General features: G+C 39.3%; 1 protein-coding gene across 4 annotated transcripts in view; it reads left to right on the top strand.

Annotated features, from left to right (window-relative positions):
• LOC129769673 (putative nuclease HARBI1) overlaps window positions 1–19,692 on the top strand; it is a 97,350-nt gene that overhangs the window by 27,135 nt on the left and 50,523 nt on the right. Inside the window, exon 1 of one of the 4 annotated variants that reach the window (XR_008741941.1) lies at window positions 518–7,639. The exons of the other annotated variants lie outside the window; for them this stretch is intronic. The gene's annotated coding sequence lies outside the window, so the exon portion shown is untranslated. Of the gene's footprint in view, window positions 1–517; window positions 7,640–19,692 lie in introns of those variants that run through there. 4 annotated transcript variants of the gene reach the window in all.

Raw genomic sequence — 19,692 nt, forward strand, 5'->3', positions numbered from 1 at the left:
GAGCAATCGCTCTTCAACGAATGAAAGCGAAGAATATTCACATCGATGGATTTTTAATTTTGCACGGAAGGTTTGTCCCGATTCCGCTCCCGTGCAGAAAATTGTTCGAGATATACCACAAGATCCAAGAAAAAAGGAAAAGATGCCACAAGATAGGTGCGATCTTGATTCCGAGTTTTCGATGGTAGAATTCTCTCTTGCTCTCCTTTCATGTAATAATTCTGCTCCGGGATAGGATAGAATTAAGTTCAACTTGTTGAAAAACCTCCCTGATGTGGCGAAACATCGCTTGTTGAATTTATTCAATCGGTTTCTGGAGCATAATATTGTTCCAGATGATTGGAGACAAGTACGAGTTATAGCTATTCAAAAACCCGGAAAACCCGCGTCCGACTTCAATTCGTACCGCCCTATAGCAATGCTGTCTTGTATACGGAAATTGTTGGAGAAAATGATCCTGTTTCGCCTTGATCGATGGGTTGAAACGAATGGCCTACTCTCAGATACACAATATGGGTTCCGCAGGGGCAAGGGGACGAATGATTGTCTTGCGTTGCTTTCTTCAGAAATTCAAATGGCTTACGCCGAAAAAAAAACAAATGACTTCAGTATTCTTGGACATAAAGGGGACCTTTGATTCTGTTTCAATAGAGGTTTTGTCAGACAAATTACACTCTCGGGGACTGCCGCCTCTATTGAATAATATGTTATATAACTTGCTTTGTGAGAAACATTTGAACTTTTCTCATGGAGATTCGGCAGTAAGCCGGGTCTCCTACATGGGACTCCCCCAGGGCTCATGTTTAAGCCCCCTTTTGTACAACTTCTATGTAAGCGACATTGACAATTGTCTTACACAAAATTGCAGCCTAAGACAACTTGCAGATGATGGAGTGGTGTCTGTCGTAGGATCAAACGAATCCGACCTGCAAGAACCCTTACAAGATACTTTGAACAATTTTTCAACCTGGGCCATTGGGCTAGGGATCGAATTCTTCACGGAGAAAACAGAGATGGTGGTTTTTTCTAGGAAGCATAGACCAGCAAAACCAAAGCTTCAACTTTTGGGTAAACCGATCACTTATGCTATGTCATTCAAGTATCTTGGGGTCTGGTTCGACTCCAAATGTACTTGGGGGCCCATATTAGGTATCTGAGTAAAAAATGCCAACAAAGAATAAACTTTCTCCGTACAATTACCGGTACCTGGTGGGGAGCCCACCCCGAAGATCTTATAATGTTGTATCGAACAACTATTCTCTCAGTGATGGAGTACGGCAGTTTCTGTTTTCAATCAGCTGCCAAAACACACCTCATTAAACTCGAGCGAATTCAGTATCTTTGTCTCCGTATTGCGTTGGGATGTATGCCCTCAACGCATACCATGAGTCTCGAGGTTTTGGCAGGCGTACTCCCACTAAAAGATCGCTTCAATTTATTATCTCTTCGATTCCTCATCCGGTGTAAGGTTATGAACCCATTGGTGATCGGAAATTTTGAGCAACTGATCGAGCTAAATTTTCACTCTGAATTCATGAGTTCATATCATGAATGCATCTCCATGCAGGTTGTTCCTTCTTCGTATATTCCCAACCGTGTTTGTTTTCCTGACTACATCAATTCCTCTGTACATTTTGATCTGTTCATGAAGGAGAAAATCCATGGAATTCCAGATTATCTTCTATCGGGGATCGTTCCTACGATCTTTAATGCAAAGTATGGGCGTATCAATTGCGATAATATGTACTTTACTGATGGGTCCTCTATGAATGAGTCCACAGGATTTGGAGTGTTCAACGTATTTTTTAGCACCTCACACAGTCTTCAGTATCCTTGCTCAGTGTATATTGCTGAATTGGCAGCAATACACTGGGCGCTGGACAGCGTCGCCTCACGACCTGTTGAACACTATTACATTGTAACGGATAGTCTTAGCTCTGTCGAAGCTATCCGTTCAGTGAGGCCGGAAAAGCACTCGCCGTATTTCCTTGAGAGAATACGAGAAGTTTTGAGTGCTTTAACCAGACGCTGTTATGCCATTACCTTTGTCTGGGTCCCTTCTCATTGCTCAATTCCGGGTAATGAGAGGGCTGACTCATTAGCAAAGGTAGGTGCGATTGAAGGCGATATTTATCAGCGTCAAATCGCCTTCAATGAATTTTATTCTTTAGTCCGTAAAAATACCACCACTGTTCGTTAGACGCGCTACTCTTTCGTATTAATCTTGCCGACAGCAATCTTTGTGTTTGTGGCCACGGTTACCACGACATCGAGCACGTTGTTTGGTCGTGCGAGTTGTATCTTGTCGCCAGATCGAATTTAGAAAACTCCCTCAGGGCTAGAGGAAGACAGCCCAATGTGCCGGTGAGAGATGTGTTGGCTCGGTTAGACCTTGATTACATGTCCCAAATCTATATTTTCCTTAAAGCTATCGATGTTCGTGTGTGATTATCCTTATATCCTTATATCCTTTGCGTGCAATTGGTCCCCTTGCTACAAACAGTAGAATAAGTTGAAATGTAAATACACAATAGATATACGAATAGATTTAAGAATTGAGTGTGTGAGATTATCATTATTGTAACAATTTCCTTATATCCCATCCTTTTCCTGAACAAATATGTCACCCTACTAAACTCGAGTAGACCGCGAGTAATCGGTTTTCTACCTTACTTACCTTAGATTTAGAAAATGTTTATGTATAGTAATAAAAATATTATTAAGAATTCGGCTCCTTTGAACTTATGAAACTAAGCCTGTAAAAATAAACGAAATTAAAAAAAAAAAGTGTTAGGACAAGGGGTTTGATGATTTACATTTAATTTTTTTTCCAAATTTAGAACCGATTTTAGGCATGCTGATTCGAAAGAGGACATTGCAATTTAATACTGTTGTAGGTGGCGACACCATGAATAACATTGAATAAATCATTTGTTTGACATTTGTCGTGATGGCGCTGCTACAAGCGTGGACTGCATGTGTGAATAGGTGGAGACGGAGACGGAACGTGAACGTTCTGTTCCGTAAGGCCGATTACACATTAAGTGCGATTCACATACAACATCCACGTCACGTCCACGTTCCGTCACGTCACGTTACGTCAGTTATTCTACCATGCATTTCTTATGGAAACATTCACATACACCGGCAACGTAACGATCCGTAAGCATACGTTCAACGAAAACGACCGGCAGGATTTGTAGAAAAGAATAATGTGCGATTCACATAGCATGTTACGGAGAAGAACGTCTACGTTCCGTCAACGTCTCCACCAATTCACACATGCAGTCAATGCTTCCACCAGCATCGTCCCGTCAAATGCCAAACGAATGATTTATTTAATTTTATTCATGGTGTCGCCACCTACAACAATTTTAAATTGCAATGTCCTCTTTCAAATCAGCATGCCTAGAATCAGTTCTAAATTTTGAAAAATTCAATGAGAATCATTGAATTCAATTATTTAAATGCTTAAACCCCGTAGTCCGACCCTCATGCAACAATAATAATAAATAGAATAATTCTTTCAACTAGTCGCGAATGATTTTCACTCCGAAATTTGGAGCTAAGAGATATGTTGGCATGAAAAGTACAGTAAGTTGCTTATAAAGCGATATGCTGAGGCACCACTCAGTGTCGCATTGGAGTCGGTTTTGACCAGTAATTGGACATTTGCGACTGGTGGCGACTTTCAATGTGGGGCCATAATTTGGGTCTCGAACTCAATGTTTACAAAAATGTCCAACTAGAGGTAAAAATGTCTAATTAAACGTGTTGCATCACAGATCTGTTCAATTAGCCTAATGTCGATGTAGATGTACATTACTGTACAACCAAATCAAAACAAAAGCCGAGACACAAAGCCCAGACAAAAACCAAACGAGCCGTCCGTCTCCGTCAATTATTCTTTTCTACAAACCCTGCCGGTCGTTTTCGTTGAACGTATGCTGACGGGTCGTTACGTTGCTGATGTATGTGAATGTTTTCATGAGAATTGCATGGTAGAATCATTGACGTATCGTGACGTGACGGGACGTGAACGTGACGTGTATGTTGTATGTGAATCGCACTTAATTGACGGAGACGGACGGCTCGTTTGTTTTTTGTCTGGACTTTGTGTCTCGGCTTTTGTTTTGATTTGGTTGTACAGTAATTTATATCTAATTCGACATTAAGCTAATTGAACAGATCTGTGATGCAATACGTTTAATTGCAAATTTTTACCTCTTATTGTGCGATTCACATAGCATGTTACGGAGAAGAACGTCTACGTTCCGTCAACGTCTCCACCAATTCACACATGCAGTCAATGCTTCCACCAGCACCGTCACTTCAAATGCCAAACGAATGATTTATTTAATTTTATTCATGGTGTCGCCACCTACAACAATTTAAATTGCAATGCCCTCTTTCAAACCAGCATGCCTAGAATCAGTTCTAAATTTTGAAAAATTCAATGAGAATCATTGAATTCAATTATTTAAATGCTTAAACCCCGTAGTCCGACCCTTATGCAACAATAATAATAAATAGAATAATTCTTTCAACTAGTCGCGAATGATTTTCACTCCGAAATTTGGAGCTAAGAGATATGTTGGCATAAAAAGTACAGTAAGTTACTTATAAAACGATATGCTGAGGCACCACTCAGTGTCGCATTGGAGTCGGTTTTGACCAGTAATTGGACATTTGCGACTGGTGGCGACTTTCAATGTGGGGCCATAATTTGGGCCCCGAACTCAATATTTACAAAAATGTCCAACTAGATGTGAAAATGTCTAATTAAACGTGTTGCATCACAGATCTGTTCAATTAGCTTAATGTCGATGTAGATGTAAATTACTGTACAACCAAATCAAAACAAAAGCCGAGACACAAAGCCCAGACAAAAACCAAAACGAGCCGTCCGTCTCCGTCAATTATTCTTTTCTACAAACCCTGCCGGTCGTTTTCGTTGAACGTATGCTGACGGATCGTTACGTTGCTGGGGTATGTGAATGTTTTCATGAGAATTGCATGGTAGAATCATTGACGTATCGTGACGTGACGGGACGTGAACGTGACGTGTATGTTGTATGTGAATCGCACTTATTGGACATTTTTGTAAACATTGCGTTCGGAGCCCAAATTATAGCCCCACATTTAAAGTCACCACCAGTCGCGAATGTCCAATTACTGGTCAAAATCAACTCCAATGCGACACTGAATGGTGCCTCAGCATATCGCGTGATAAGTAACTTACTGTACTTTTTATGCCAACATATCTCTTAACTCCAAATTTCGGAGTGAAAATCATTCGCGAATAGCTGAGAGAAATATTCTATTTATTATTATTGTTGAATAAGGGTCGGACTACGGGGTTTAAGTAGTTAAATAATTTAATACAATGATGTTCATTGAATTTTTCAAAATTTAGAACTGATTCTAGGCATGCTGATTTGAAAGAGGGCATTGCAATTTAAAATTGTTGTAGGTGGCGACACCATGAATAACATTACATAAATCATTCGTTTGACATTTGACGTGACGGTGCTGGTGGAAGCATTGACTGCATGTGTGAATTGGTGGAGACGTTGACGGAACGTAGACGTTCTTCTCCGTAACGTTCTATGTGAATCGCACATTATCCGGTTTCTGCCGGACCGCTTTCAAAAAGCGCCGCTGGGTTTGGACGGATAACCGGATAACAATGTGAAAGAGACCTCGCGCTACACAAAACCGTGCATCTCTCACATACACATACGTGCATTTATTTCTATAATGGATTGACAGATAAACATTGCTGCGAATCCACGATGACAGTGGAATACTGTCGACGTCTGGTGGCGACTTTCAATTAGAGCATAATTTGGGTCCCAAATTCATTAGTGTAATCTTTATCAGATTAGAAGACACGAAGCCAGTTTTAGAATGTTAAAATGTGAATGAAATTTTTACATCATGTTACTTAATTATTTGAAACCCGTATTCCTGACTTTTATTTAACCATTTGTTTATACATTTTCACTGAAACTTTTCATTATAATATAAAGTTGTCTTCAAAAACAATTTTCGCATGAGATTTTTCCATCACTTGCAAAAAAAGTGTTTTTCATTTGAATAGAATATATAATTTGATGCGCAAAAGTTAATTTTCATTCATAATTTTAATATTAAAAACGTGTCCATTCCGCCTGAAAACCAATTATTTTTTATGCTCCCCTAAACTGGTAAACAAAGCTCAATGCCGTCAACGCGAATCCTCCTACTACATGCAGCTATGTGCCTACGCAAAATCCCAGCTGGTGCGGCAACCACGAACCTTTTCAAATTTGCGTTTCTTGGAGCACTGAGAGCACGGCCAAAGTGAGAGCAGATATCGCGGACATGACGTGTACCCTGCATCAGGACGATGCTCTTACCGATAGGTGCGATCAGAGGGGTCAAAAGTGTTAATTTTCCCGCCCTATTTCAGAATACAATCGCGAAACTTTTCCGTAATTCGCAGAGCACACACGTTCGTCTTGGGCTCATGTGAATCTATAACGTTTCCCATAACGACGGCAAAGTAAACTTGCATGATGAATAAACTTAAAACACTTACTGGACAAAAATATGGTTGTCGTCAACAGTATTACCAAAACTAACTTTAATCCAGTTGCGGTGTACTTATCCATACGCTAAATTGTTTATTCTCAAACATACACAAATAGTATTATCCATTTCACATGCTCTGTAGCCTCATATTTTTTCAATAGTCGCAAAAACACGGTTATATAAAAGTGAAGAATTTGAAAAACCAATAATAATAACATTTCGTAATAACCTAGTGGCACTAATTAATTATATGTGGTATGTGTTCTCTTCCTGTGATTATCTTAGAATTTTCCTACGAGAGAATGTGTGCCCATCTATCTATTCTAGTCTTTTTATTCCACCATTGCAATAATAATCTTCACAATTAAAATAACATAATTTTCCTTCAAACACTATCTCACTGCTGCTTCCGCAGATTCTCGTCCAGAAACGCGCTCAGCATATGCCGCAATTCCTCGAGCACGTACATCTTGGGCAGACACGGCTTCTCGAGGGCATTTTGCACGCACAGCTGTTAATACACGAATCCTGGGCGAAGAATGACCGAATCAGATATGCCAACAGTTGGTTGATTCCGCTCTGATAGAGCCGAAGCTTCGGCGTTCGGCAGCGGAACATCTTGACCACCGAGTACAGATCGAACAGTTTGGTCGTGAACGCCTCTTCGTCGATCGCGTTCCGGGTCAGGTTGAACTGTGTGGAATATCGAATAAGAACATTAGGAGGAAGAGCTTTTTCTAATGTGTTCAAATTAACAAAAACTTACCTTGACATTCAGCTCGACAAAGACGCTCAAAATTTATCCCTTGATGAACCAGTTGGAGATTTGTTTGACATCTTCGAACTCATTTAGTAGCAATTTCAAATAAGGGATCTTATCTATGAACAAAACAAAAACAGAAGTTAATTATAAAACTCGGTCAATTTGTCGAAAAACACCACCCACCGTTAACCCACAGTCCACGGCAATATGCTCCATGATGTCCTCGTGCGCCTTTGCAGAAACTTTTATCACTGAACCTGTTCCACAGCAGCTGAATAAAGAAGCGAAATAAAAAGACGGGTGGGTAATGTCGGGGACATAACCGGAGTGACGTAGGACAATACAAAGGGGACAGCTTTTGTTAAATATATATTTTAAATATATTGTTTTATTTTGAATACGTGAATACCTACCTATCTACCTGAAAAATGGATTAGTTTACTGTTTACTCTTTATGAATATGTTGATGGTTCTGAAAAGAACCTTTGGTGTTGTGTTTTTGTTATCACTCGATTTCCCATCTTGTTTGGTAATACCTTCCTGTTTAGCTATTGCGTTTGCCACTCGCCACAGCTTTCACAGTTGGAAAATTTCTTCCCATCCAGCTTGTGACATGTTGTTCAGTAAATTACATTTAATGCGACGTGCCGGAGAAACACTTTGCCACTCACTGAAACTAATTGTTGCCTTGATGAGCGCCGAACCGAAGTTGCTCTGTTCTTGATGCGGGTTTTCTGATTGTCGTGAGCAGCTTTGCAAGCCAACTCGAGCACTCCGACGGCCGAAACTCTATAATCGCTATTAGGTATACTGGTGCTCCGGCACCAATCCGTTCGGCCTAGTTACCCTTGCGGAGCAATCAGTGAATGCGACCAACAGGGAACTGGAGACCTGCACGGTTCGAGTGAAACTTTGCCTTTCCCTTAACTTGTCCTCCTTTGTTACGTCCACGATGCCGATGCCGTACAACCACACGGGTTTACGGTTTGAAAGAAAATAAGATATTTTTTTGGGGTCCGCGTGTTTTATACTCTAGCGGTACACACTCACAGGATAGAGACAAATCGGCAGACTCAGCCAGAGGGGCGAGTCCAACGAGACGAACGAATGAGCGTTAAAAGGGAGCGATGGCAAAAAAATACATTCATTATGATTTGTTCGCTCGTTGGATTCACATGCAGGCTAAAGAGGGTCCTTTTCAGGATCACATAATTATCTTCAATCCAAAGAGTTTATTGTTTTGTTATCACTCGATATCCCCATCTTGTTCGGCTAAACCTTTCTGTTTAGCGATTGCATTTGCCACTCGCCACAGCTTTCACAGTTGGAAAATTTCTTCCCATCCAGCTTGTGACATATTTTACAGTAAATTACATTCAATGCGACGTGCCGAAGCGCCACTCAGTGTCGCATTGGAGGCGATTTCAACCTGTAATTGAATATTTACGATGACAGTGGTACAGTGTCGACTTTCAATTTGGGGTCATAATTTGGATCTCTATGTTTACAAAAATGTCCAACTAAATAAGTCGCATTACATGTCCGTCCAATTAGCTAAATGTCGAACTAATTGTAAATTACTGTACTTTCAATCTGGAAACAATTTAAGAATTGGTGAAAATTGAATAATCAGGAAAGTCCCCAACTATCAATAAGCTCAGAACAACTGCCAAATTCACATACTCATCATATCCTGGCAAACAAATTATGAAAAAATCAATTTGTGTTTCATTATTATTTTGGATAATGTTTTAGAAAGCATTGAACTGTATCTTCTAAACTCTTTTTTGGTAGGTTTAATGGCCCTGAAAAGCGCCTTGTTTTATGGAATGGTTCCAATTTAGAAAACGTAGTACTCGTGGTTTTGAAAAAAAAAACATTTCGAACGTCCTCGATGCCGCCTTGTTCTGGATTTGCCACCAAAGCAGTTTGTATAAAGAACAAACTTTTTTCTTCTGCTATCTGATGCCGTTTTGCGATTGCGTTTGCCACTCGCCACTCGCTGCAACTGTCTGTTGTTGTCTTGATGTGTTCTGTTCTGAATGCGGTTTTTCTTATCGTCGCGAGCAGCTCTACCAGCCAACTCGATCACTTCGGCGGCCGAAACTATATAACGCCGGCTAGGTGGACTGGTGCACTGGTACTAACGCGCTCGGCCTAGCTACCCTTGCGGGGAACTCCAGATCAACACGGTTCGAGCGGGATTTTGCCTTTCCCTTCACTTTTCCTCCTTTACCATGTCCAGACATGGCTGCTTGGGTTGGTTTGTTGATGTGTTGTGATGCGAACCGATGTGGTGTACGGTTCGAATGAGAATGATCATTACGGCAGCGGAGCGGGGATTTTTAAGCTGACTGGCTGGCTCGAGAATTACGCATGTGTGAGACTGCGACCAATGTTTCGTTAATTTTTTTCTTTTTCCTTTCCAATCGTGCTTCATTCTATTTCGCTGCTGTTCTGGTTGCCCGTTTTGGTCGGTACGATTTGAGGAGCAAAAAATGGACCAATCAAAAATGGGCACATAGTGCATTTTGACAATGCTTGATATTTCACAATTATTCAATTATTTATCTCAAGAAAAATGAAATGTTATTCGTTATGATAGATGCGTAGATATATTTCCTATCAATTGATGCAAAAACCTTTGCGATCTATTGATAAATGCTCGAGTTATAAGCGTTCCAAATCTTGCATTTTTTCCTACTTGTTCAGTGCCTGGATTTCCATTTCACCCCCTATATCTTCCGGTTAGACGTAGTCCTACGTCAAAATTTCGGTATCCATATCACTTGCAAATTCTGATTGATACCAAAATCAACAAACAAACGTCAATAGCACACACATATTAATACATGGGGTGAAAATTGCCTGAATTGTACTAATACTAACAGACATGACAAAAACTATCAACTCGCTTTTATGGCATGAAGCTTCGTGCTCCTCTTTGGGAAATGATGGTGAGAATGGATTTTCAGGTGCATTGAACACATATCTTAAAATAAAAATTATGAATAAAAATTAACTTTTAATAATTTAATAATTGTGTTTGAATATGATTGTATATTACAATGATGAGTTTTAGTGAAAATATCAAGGAAATCATACAACAATGGTTAAGGAGATATCAGTACCACGGGTTTTAAGCAATCAAATAACATGAGGTAAAAATTTTCATTGAAAATTTAAACAACTTAAAACTGTCTTGAGGTGTAATAATCTTATAGAGAATGAACCGATGTCTCCACCAGACGACGACACAATACTACTGTCATCGCTTATAATGCTTGTCCGGTCACCGGACATTGCAGTCGCAGTGGACGGCTGCATCACGGCGCCGTAAAGAGGTTGGTACGGTCGAAATTTGCCATTTGGGTTTCAAACCGGTCCGGCGGAAACCGGATAATGTGTAATCGCCCTAACGTTCTATGCGAATTGCACATTATTCCTCCAGCGGTAATTGGAAATTTCCCAGAAATGGTGCGTGGACGATCGTATGACACTGAATCCAAATAAGTGCTCCACGCTCACTTTATCAAGAAGAAAAGACCCAATTAATTTCGACTATCATATCGAATGTGTTCAGTTAGGCAAAGTCGGCTGTATATAGGATCTAGGCGATTATTTGGGCGGCAAGCTTAATTTCAATGCTCATATCAACTATATCGTTTTGAAAGCCTCCCGTAGCCTCGTAGTTCTAGTTGTATTCATTGTATCGAGTCATACTATAGCTTGTTGGAATGGTATTTTTGCGCGCTATAATATAGTCCTTGACAGTGTTTTGTTTGGTTAAGTCGTTCGTGAGTTATAGCGTCGCAAATATGGAGCAAAATAAAGAGAAAATCCGACATATTTTACAGTACTACTATGACAAAGGCAAAAATGCATCTCAAGCTGCCAATAAAATTTGTGCAGTTTATGGACCCGATACATTTTCCATTTCCACCGTACAACGATGGTTTCAACGTTATCGTTCTGGTGTAGAGGTCGTCGAAGATGCGCCACGCTCCGGAAGGCCTGTCGTCGAAAGTTGCGACAAAATCGCTGAATTAGCCGTAAAAGACCGGCATAGTAGCAGCCGTAGCATCGGCCAAGAGCTGGGATAAGTCATCAAACCGTTATTAACCATTTGAAGAAGCTTGGATTCACAAAGAAGCTCGATGTATGGGTGCCACACACGTTGACGCAAAAAAAACATCTTTGACCGTATCGACGCATGTGAATCTCTGCTGAATCGCAACAAAATCGACCCGTTTCTGAAGCGGATGGTGACTGGCGATGAAAAGTGGGTCACTTACGACAACGTGAAGCGCAAACGGTCGTGGTCGAAGCCCGCTGAAGCGGCTCAGACGGTGGCCAAGCCCTTATTAACGGCCAGGAAGGTTCTGCTGTGTGTTTGGTGGGATTGTCAAGGAAAAATCTATTATGAGCTGAGTAGCACTCATGAAGAAGAGGCCATCTTTGATAAACAGAGGCCGCATTGTCTTCCATCAGGACAACGCCAGGCCACACACTTGTTTGGTGACGCGCCAGAAGCTCCGGGAGCTCGGATGGGAGGTTCTTTTACATCCGCCGTATAGTCCGGACCTTGCACCAAGTGACACCCACCTGTTTTTGTTCATGGCGAACGAGCTAGGTAGTCAGAAGTTAGCCACAAAAGAGGCCTGTGAAAATTGGCTATCCGAGTTTTTTTTGCCAATAAGGAAGCAAGCTTCTAAAACAGGGGTATTATAAAGTTGGCATCTCGTTGGGAAGAAGTCATCGAACAAAATGGCGCATACAGATGATTGTAACTAATTTTATGAACAAATGAAAATTTTTTTGACAGCCTAATATATATATGATATGAGAACACTTGTAATACGAACCTCGAGCCAACCGCGTGTAGTCGGTTACATATTACTAACATACTTGAAAGCGAACATTGTCGAAATATTGCACTCCCGGCCCGTTATCTGGCACCATATGAGCCATATATATATATATATATATATATATATATATATATATATATATATATATATATATATATATATATATATATATATATATATATATATATATATATATATATATATATATATATATATATATATATATATATATATATATATATATATATATATATATATAATAATAATAATAATAAGACTTACAGAAGGTAGGTCATAAAAAAAACTTTATTTCTTCGCTTAAAAACTAATGTTACACTTTTGGGATCGTAATAATAACTGAACTGGCTAATTTGGTTACGGCCCTTATTTAAAACTTAATTCTGTTGAACTTACAACTTCTGTCTGGCGTGGTCCGGCTTCTCCAATTATGCTGACTTGGCTGTGGTGGCGTGATTGGTGATATGGATGGTCGAACGTGTACTTTGATCCTCTGACTCAGCGTACACGTGGAGGTCTGTTGCATAACTCCTCCGGGGGTAGAATGAAGGGCGTCCTCGAACTTCTACTCAATCTCTTTGGGATGATTCTCGTTTTCCAATCTTAATGACTACTCGCTTCCTAAAAACGCAAGTCGCTGTTATGACGATTAGAATGATCATTGACGTTGATAGGCCTCCGAATACGGCAAATAGCAGGTTCTTGTGCTCGAATTGTTTCAACGCGACGTGTTCCAGACTCATTCTATTGTGTATGGTTTGATTGTGAATGCTCGGGATGTCGTGTTGTTGTAAAATGTTCCAATTGATGGCTAAGCTTGGGAAAGCTCCCTGGAGTTCCTTTGTGTTACTAACCAATTCATCTGATGTGAAGGTCCGTTTATCGATTTGTACGCTACAATTGTTGAAAGATATTAAAAAATTTCCGTCAAGTGTACGGTTGTGCGGTCCGCAATTTGATTTCATGAGCGACCCCTTCGCATTATTGACCAATATCTTATTGATTGCTATCAATGTGATTCTGGTACTGTTATCAAACGTTGCTGTGCAGTGGCTTTCCTTTCCTAAAATAATGTGAGCCGAGCAGTTGTCTCTTAATGGTTCTAGGAATGTATCTTGTTGAATTATGCTGCTTGGATTTGTAGTTTTGAAGAGATCGTTCCCGCTCCGAATGACGTATTGAGGGAGATCTGTAATCACTGTGTTTTGGACAGTTAATGGGATGATTTGAATAACATCGCAGTTTCCTTTGACTTTTGGAACTTGCAGGATGTATAATAGGAGGTCACCTCTTGTTGCTATTTTGGGTTGGGCATAATTGAGGGCTTCCTCAGGGAATTGTGTTTCTATTCCTTGTTCGTTGAGTAGCGTTTCTATAGTGAGAATTTCTTTGAGTGAGAGCAACTTACTGTTTGCTAGTTCTATCCGGGTTCTAAGGATTGTATCTTCCAAATCTTCTAAAATGGCATTCGTTGTGTCCATGTAGAGGAGAAGCATTACTGCGTCCATTTCTTCAAGTAGAATCTTGTTTTCCGTTGATTGTTGTTCGACGAGTCGGTTAGCTGTTGTCATAATTTCGTCGATTCTGTTGTTGATAATATTGTTGACTATTGTTTGTTGGTTGTTTTGAGTAATTAGATTGTTCAGCGTGGTATTGATAATCCTCAAGTCGTCGGCGTCGGGAGATCCGGCGATCCACTTCCAGGCGGCTCCTAATGTGTCCCATCGTCTGGTTCTTCTGGGTTTCATCGGCTTCAGCTGGTACAGGTTGTTGACAAGTTCTTTACTTTTTTGGAGTATGAGATTTGATATCGGAATATCTCTGTCTATCTGTCTAGCCAGTTTAGAAAATAGGTGGACATTATTTTCGAGATTTGTAATATTAATGGGATGTATTATCTTGATAGAACCTGTTCGTAATTTACAATCGTTTATTTTTAACAATAATATCGGATCATTCATTAAATCGCGTATTTCTAATAGCTCTGATTGTGTGAACATTACAAGCGTTATGGAGACAAAAAATTTTATCAGTGAGTGCATCTGTAATTAGAAGAAAATGTTTCCGTTAGTATTGGTGTTAAATTTGTATTTTCTGTAGCCTTTTAATTTTATTTTTGTGTCGTTTGACTCTTTTATTGTTTTTGAATGTTTTTTTCTGTTATTTCCCTGGCGTTTGTGGGTTTTGCTCTTGGATCAAGTTTTTTCCTAATGTTTGGAATTAAAAATACTTCTTGATTGTCGTTTAAATGGGGAGGTTCCTCTTTATTTTTATTTTGTTTTTCCTGACTGACCTTAGCTTTGTCGATATTTGCTTTTACTTTTTTATACAATTGTTTCGTATTTTCTTTAATTTCATTTGGGTTTATGATGTTATTGTTATTGAAAATTATTTCATTCGGGGAAAAATTGGTAGCAGAATGCACTGTTGTGTTATAAAGAGATATTGCTAAACAAATTAGAGCGGGAGTATCTAAATTTGGGAATTTGTATTTGTTTGTGTTAATAATTTCGATTATCGTTGAATGAGTCTTCTCTACTTGCCCATTTGATTCGTAACAGGATGCGTAGGCTAATTCAACGTTTAGGGTATCCAAATAATTTTTCAATTGTAACGACATGAACGTCGTTTCATGGTCTGTTATGATCTTCCTTGGTGTACCGTACGTGCTAAAGTACAGTGCCAAAGCGTTTTTTACGTCCGTCAAATTTTTGGTTTCCATGAAGATCATTTGTGCGTGTTTCGAAAATGAGTCAACCAAAGATAAAAAGTTGTGTTTGTTGATTTGAAAAATGTCCATGTGGACGCGGTCAAATGGTTTGTCAGTTGTAGGTCTGGAAGATAGTTTTATATTATACGGCTTCCTCTCATATTTGTGCATGTTACACATTCTGCACGTCTGATTTACTGTTTTAATTTTCGACAACATTTCAGGGAAGAAGTAACATCGCTTCAACTGGCTTTCCACTTCTGTAACCCCACGATGTGCTCGGTTATGTTCCTTGTTTATAATGATGTCTTGTCTTTGTTCATGTGTCACGTCCTCTACTTGTAATTGGGTTAGTACGAAGTGTCCTTTTTGGTTTCTATAAACTTCTTGGATGATTGGAATAAGTTCTTCTGGTGCCATGATTGCAGTCTGTTTGTTGTTGTGAAGTCTTTTTAGTTTGTCAGTTATGATGTCTTCGTCAAACTTGTCTCGACAGATTATTGTGCGCTGAAAATTGGGAAAGGGGTTTTCTGAAATGTCTGTGTTAATCCGTGTAAGCCTGAAAATAATCTGGTTGCGGTAGTAATTAATTGGCCTCTCCACGCAATGTATGTAGTAGTCGTCCGAAGACTCGGCTGAATGGACGGTGTCGTCATCTGATTCGTGTCCCTCGGTTGGTTGCTGATTTGCTTCACTTGGTGTTCGTCCTCCTTCGTTTGGTTCTTCCTCCTCTTCGTTTGCTGGATCATCTTCTTGTGTATTGTTTTCTGGAATTAATGGAGCTGTATTATGCAGGTTGATCTCGCATTTTTCTTCAGTTTTTCGACTCAACGCGTCAGCGACTACGTTGGTTTTGCCTTCCTTGTATACTATTGTGTAGTCGTAATTTTCGAGTTCTGTCCTCCAATTTAATATTTTTTGGTTTTTGTTGCAATTTTTTATGTACTGTAATGGTTTATGATCAGTAAAGAGGGTGAATTTATTACCATATAGGTATGGTTTGAATTTATCTATACCCCACATGATTGCCAAAGCTTCTTTTTCTATTGTACTATAATTTGTTTCACATTTGGTGAGGGTTCTGCTGGCGAATGCAATCGGTCTTTCGATTTTGTTTTGGATTTGAGAAAGAACAGCGCCAATCGCATAGTTGCTTGCGTCTGTGGCTAGAATAAATGGAATATTGAAGTCAGGATAGGCAAGTATTTGGTCGGAAGCTATTATTTGTTTTAATTTTGAAAAGGCTGCCTTATAGCTTTCATCGTCTAGTTTAATCGTTTGATCTTTTTTTAAAAATTTTGTCATTGGCTTGACTATTTTTGAGTAGTCCTTAATGAACCTTCTGTAATATCCAGAGAGTCCTAAGAACTGTTTGATTTGTTTTTGATTTTCGGGTAATTTCCAATCTAAAATTTTACTTATTTTTTCTGGATCTGGTTTGATTCCCTCTTGTGTAATCACATGGCCAAGGAATTCAGTTTCTCGTTTCATGAATTCGCATTTGTCCAATTGGATCTTGAGGTTGAATTCGGCGAGTCTCTTTAGTATTTTTGATAAATTCTGAATATGTGTTTTAAGATTTTTTCCGATTATAATAATATTTATTATAATATTATTCCGATTATAATAATATTTATTATAATAATATTTATTATAATCGATTATATTTATAATTTTTCCGATTATAAATATAATCGTCCAGGTAAACAAAAAAGATAGTTCCAATATATTCGCCTAGTATGTTGTTCATAGCGCGCTGAAAGGTTGCAGGCGCATTCTTCAAACCAAAAGGCATTCTGGTGAATTGAAAATGACCTAATGCCGTCGAGAATGCTGTTTTTTGTTGGTGGTCGGGATCCATTTCTATTTGGTGGAATCCCGATTTGAGATCTAACGTGGTGAAGTAGACTGATTTCCCTAAATTGTCTAAGATTTCATCTATTTGGGGAATCGGAAATTTATCGCTTACGGTTTTTTCATTGATTTTACGATAATCAATCACAACTTTGACTTTTCGTTTACCCGAAGCGTCCAGTTTTTTAGGTACTACCCAGATGGGGGAGGAATATGGACTAGTAGAAGGTCGGATGATACCATTATCTAGAAGTTCTCTAATTTGTAGTTCCACATCATTTTTAAAAGCGTGGGGGTAGCGGTACGATTTTGTATAAACCGGTTGATCGTCTGTTGTGATAATTTGGTGTTTAACAGCTGACGCAGCTGTTAGTTTTTCATTTGGCTTCAATAGAACGGATTGATTTTCGAGGATAGCTTGAAAGAGCTTTCCTTTTTCTAGTTCTGATAGGTGACTTGTTCGTATGAGTTTATCCAATGTTTCTGTTGTGATCTTGTCCTGTGGTTCGATAGGGATTGGCGTTATTGTTTCGAAGTTGTTAATTTTCAACTTGAAAACTTCGCCTATAGAAGGAGGGTCTTTTTTGTCTGTTATGATTCTGACTTTCGAGTGTTTATTCTTGGAGTTGTATAGGTCTGGTTCGATTATAACGGATTTATAGAGTTTCTGAAACGTTGGTACCAACCAATCGCCATTCTTTGTTGTGTTTATTTCAATTGTATGTGAATAGAGTTTGTTAGCAGGGAAGTATTTTTCGTAAGGATGTTCAATATTTTTTACAGATAGAATTTCTTTTTCATAGTCGATTTTAGCTTTGGTTTTAGCGAAAAATTCGGAACCTAGAATTCCGTCAAAGAAATTGTGAAAGTTCAGTTCATAGTATGTTTGTGGAGGAACCCCGTGACCAATTAAATTTGCCTTCCCTCTTCTTGGGATTTCGTGGCAACCGGAAATGTTTTTGATTTGTTTATTCTTTATAGTTTTTAGGTTTTTTAAAACACCGGGTCGTATAATATTTTTATTCGCCCCTGTATCTATGAGTAGTCTAATTTTTGTTTTCGTTTGTGAGTCCATGCATGTAATGTAAGGTAAATAATTTAGGTTGTCGCTCGTTTTTGCTGTGCCAATTTATGTCTACATTTTCGCTTTCGCTTTCTGTTTCTGTTTCCGATTCAGAGTTCTTATCTTTGACTTCGTTAATGTTCACTTGGCGCCTGTTGAGCGTCAGTTTACTTCTAATGGATCCTATGTCCATTGGCTGGGGAGTGTCATTGACCGGCTCCGACTTTTCAGTTTTATTTTTATCGAATTGGGGTTTCTTAAAATTTTTATCATGGGGTTTAAAATCTCTCTGTTTTTTATTGAAGGTGTCCATGTGCAAGGCTGTTGTCTCCTTACACTTAAATTTACATACGAAGGCATAAGCTGCCTCCATGTCATCGGGTCTAGCAGCTTGTGCATAGCCGAAATAGGGTTCTTTGAGACCGGCCAGGAAGGCTGCCAGAGCATCTTCCTCAATAAATGCATTTATTGCATCCCAGTGTTCTTTATATTTGGGTTTCTGTTTTGCAAGAGACTTGATATTCTGGCAAATCTCTTTGCACTTGTTATAATACTTGTGTATTGACATATTATCCATCCTAGTTTGCCAGAGTTGGCTTTTTAGTACGTTAACTTCTGACGATCACCAAGAGCGTTAGTTAATATTTCTTTAATCTCGTCAAATTTTTGTGGGTTGCCCGCAAGACAAATAATGTCTTTGGCCATTCCCTCGATTTTGTTGATAACTGCAGTTACAAATATTCCAAATTGTTCATCTGGTAAAAGGTCTTTAAATACATTCAGCGTATTTTCCGCTGTCGTGAGCCATGCGGCGAGTTGCTTCCTATTCCCATCAAATTTGGGAATAGATTTGATTGGGTCTGGAATTTTGAATAATGCTTCTACTGTTATATTAGTAGGAATAAGTTGTGCGCGGGCTTGCGCAGTGCTCGTTTGCGCTTGCCCTTGTGATAATGCATTCAATGCATGTTGTTGCTGCTCCTGCTTATTTTTTATGTCTTCCAGCATTTGAGCCAGCGTACTGATTTGGGCCGTCAGCTGTTCCATATTGTTGGAATCTACACCGTCGTTTAATGATAGATTTTGCAAAGAAGGCACGTTTTTCAGGGGGACGTGCGAAAATTCTGCACTTTCGTCACTTTGTGCCTCCAATTCGGAGCTGCTTTCGGTTATTTTAATTTGCACCGAGTTAAGCAAGCGCCTTGTTTTCTTGAGGGCGGTTACTTTGTCAGCTTTTGGCATTAGAAATTGCCTAAAGCCTAGTAATCAATGTTACCACAAAAGAAAAAATAGAAAGTATACTTTGTTTCACAAGCACACTAAATGGTGTTGATTCGCTTGTTTCTATGAGCACACTTAAGAGTGTTGAATTGCTCAATTGGAAGCACATCGTAATTGGTGTTGATTCGCTTCCTTATCGTGAATAATATGATTTACGGAAGGGGAGAAAAAAAAATACTCACAGTTGTTTTGAGTCGTGTTCGTAGTCTCGGCCAAACGCTGCTGGTGCTCCAAGTGATGTTAGCGGGGGGATCCTCGAATCTTCGGCGACGTCGTTTAAATCACTCTGTCTGTTTGCCTTAGACGCCTCTTTCGGCGGAATCACTTTTGCTAAGTTGGTTTTTCTTAGCTACCACTTTTTGTCACTAACACTCACTTCAGCCGGTTTCCGTACGGCTGCGCCAATAATAAGACTTACAGAAGGTAGGTCATAAAAAAAACTTTATTTCTTCGCTTAAAAACTAATGTTACACTTTTGGGATCGTAATAATAACTGAACTGGCTAATTTGGTTACGGCCCTTATTTAAAACCTAATTCTGTTGAACTTGCAACTTC

The sequence above is a fragment of the Toxorhynchites rutilus genome, chromosome 1 (assembly GCF_029784135.1).
Source record: "Toxorhynchites rutilus septentrionalis strain SRP chromosome 1, ASM2978413v1, whole genome shotgun sequence".
NCBI classification, from domain to species: Eukaryota; Metazoa; Arthropoda; class Insecta; order Diptera; family Culicidae; genus Toxorhynchites; species Toxorhynchites rutilus.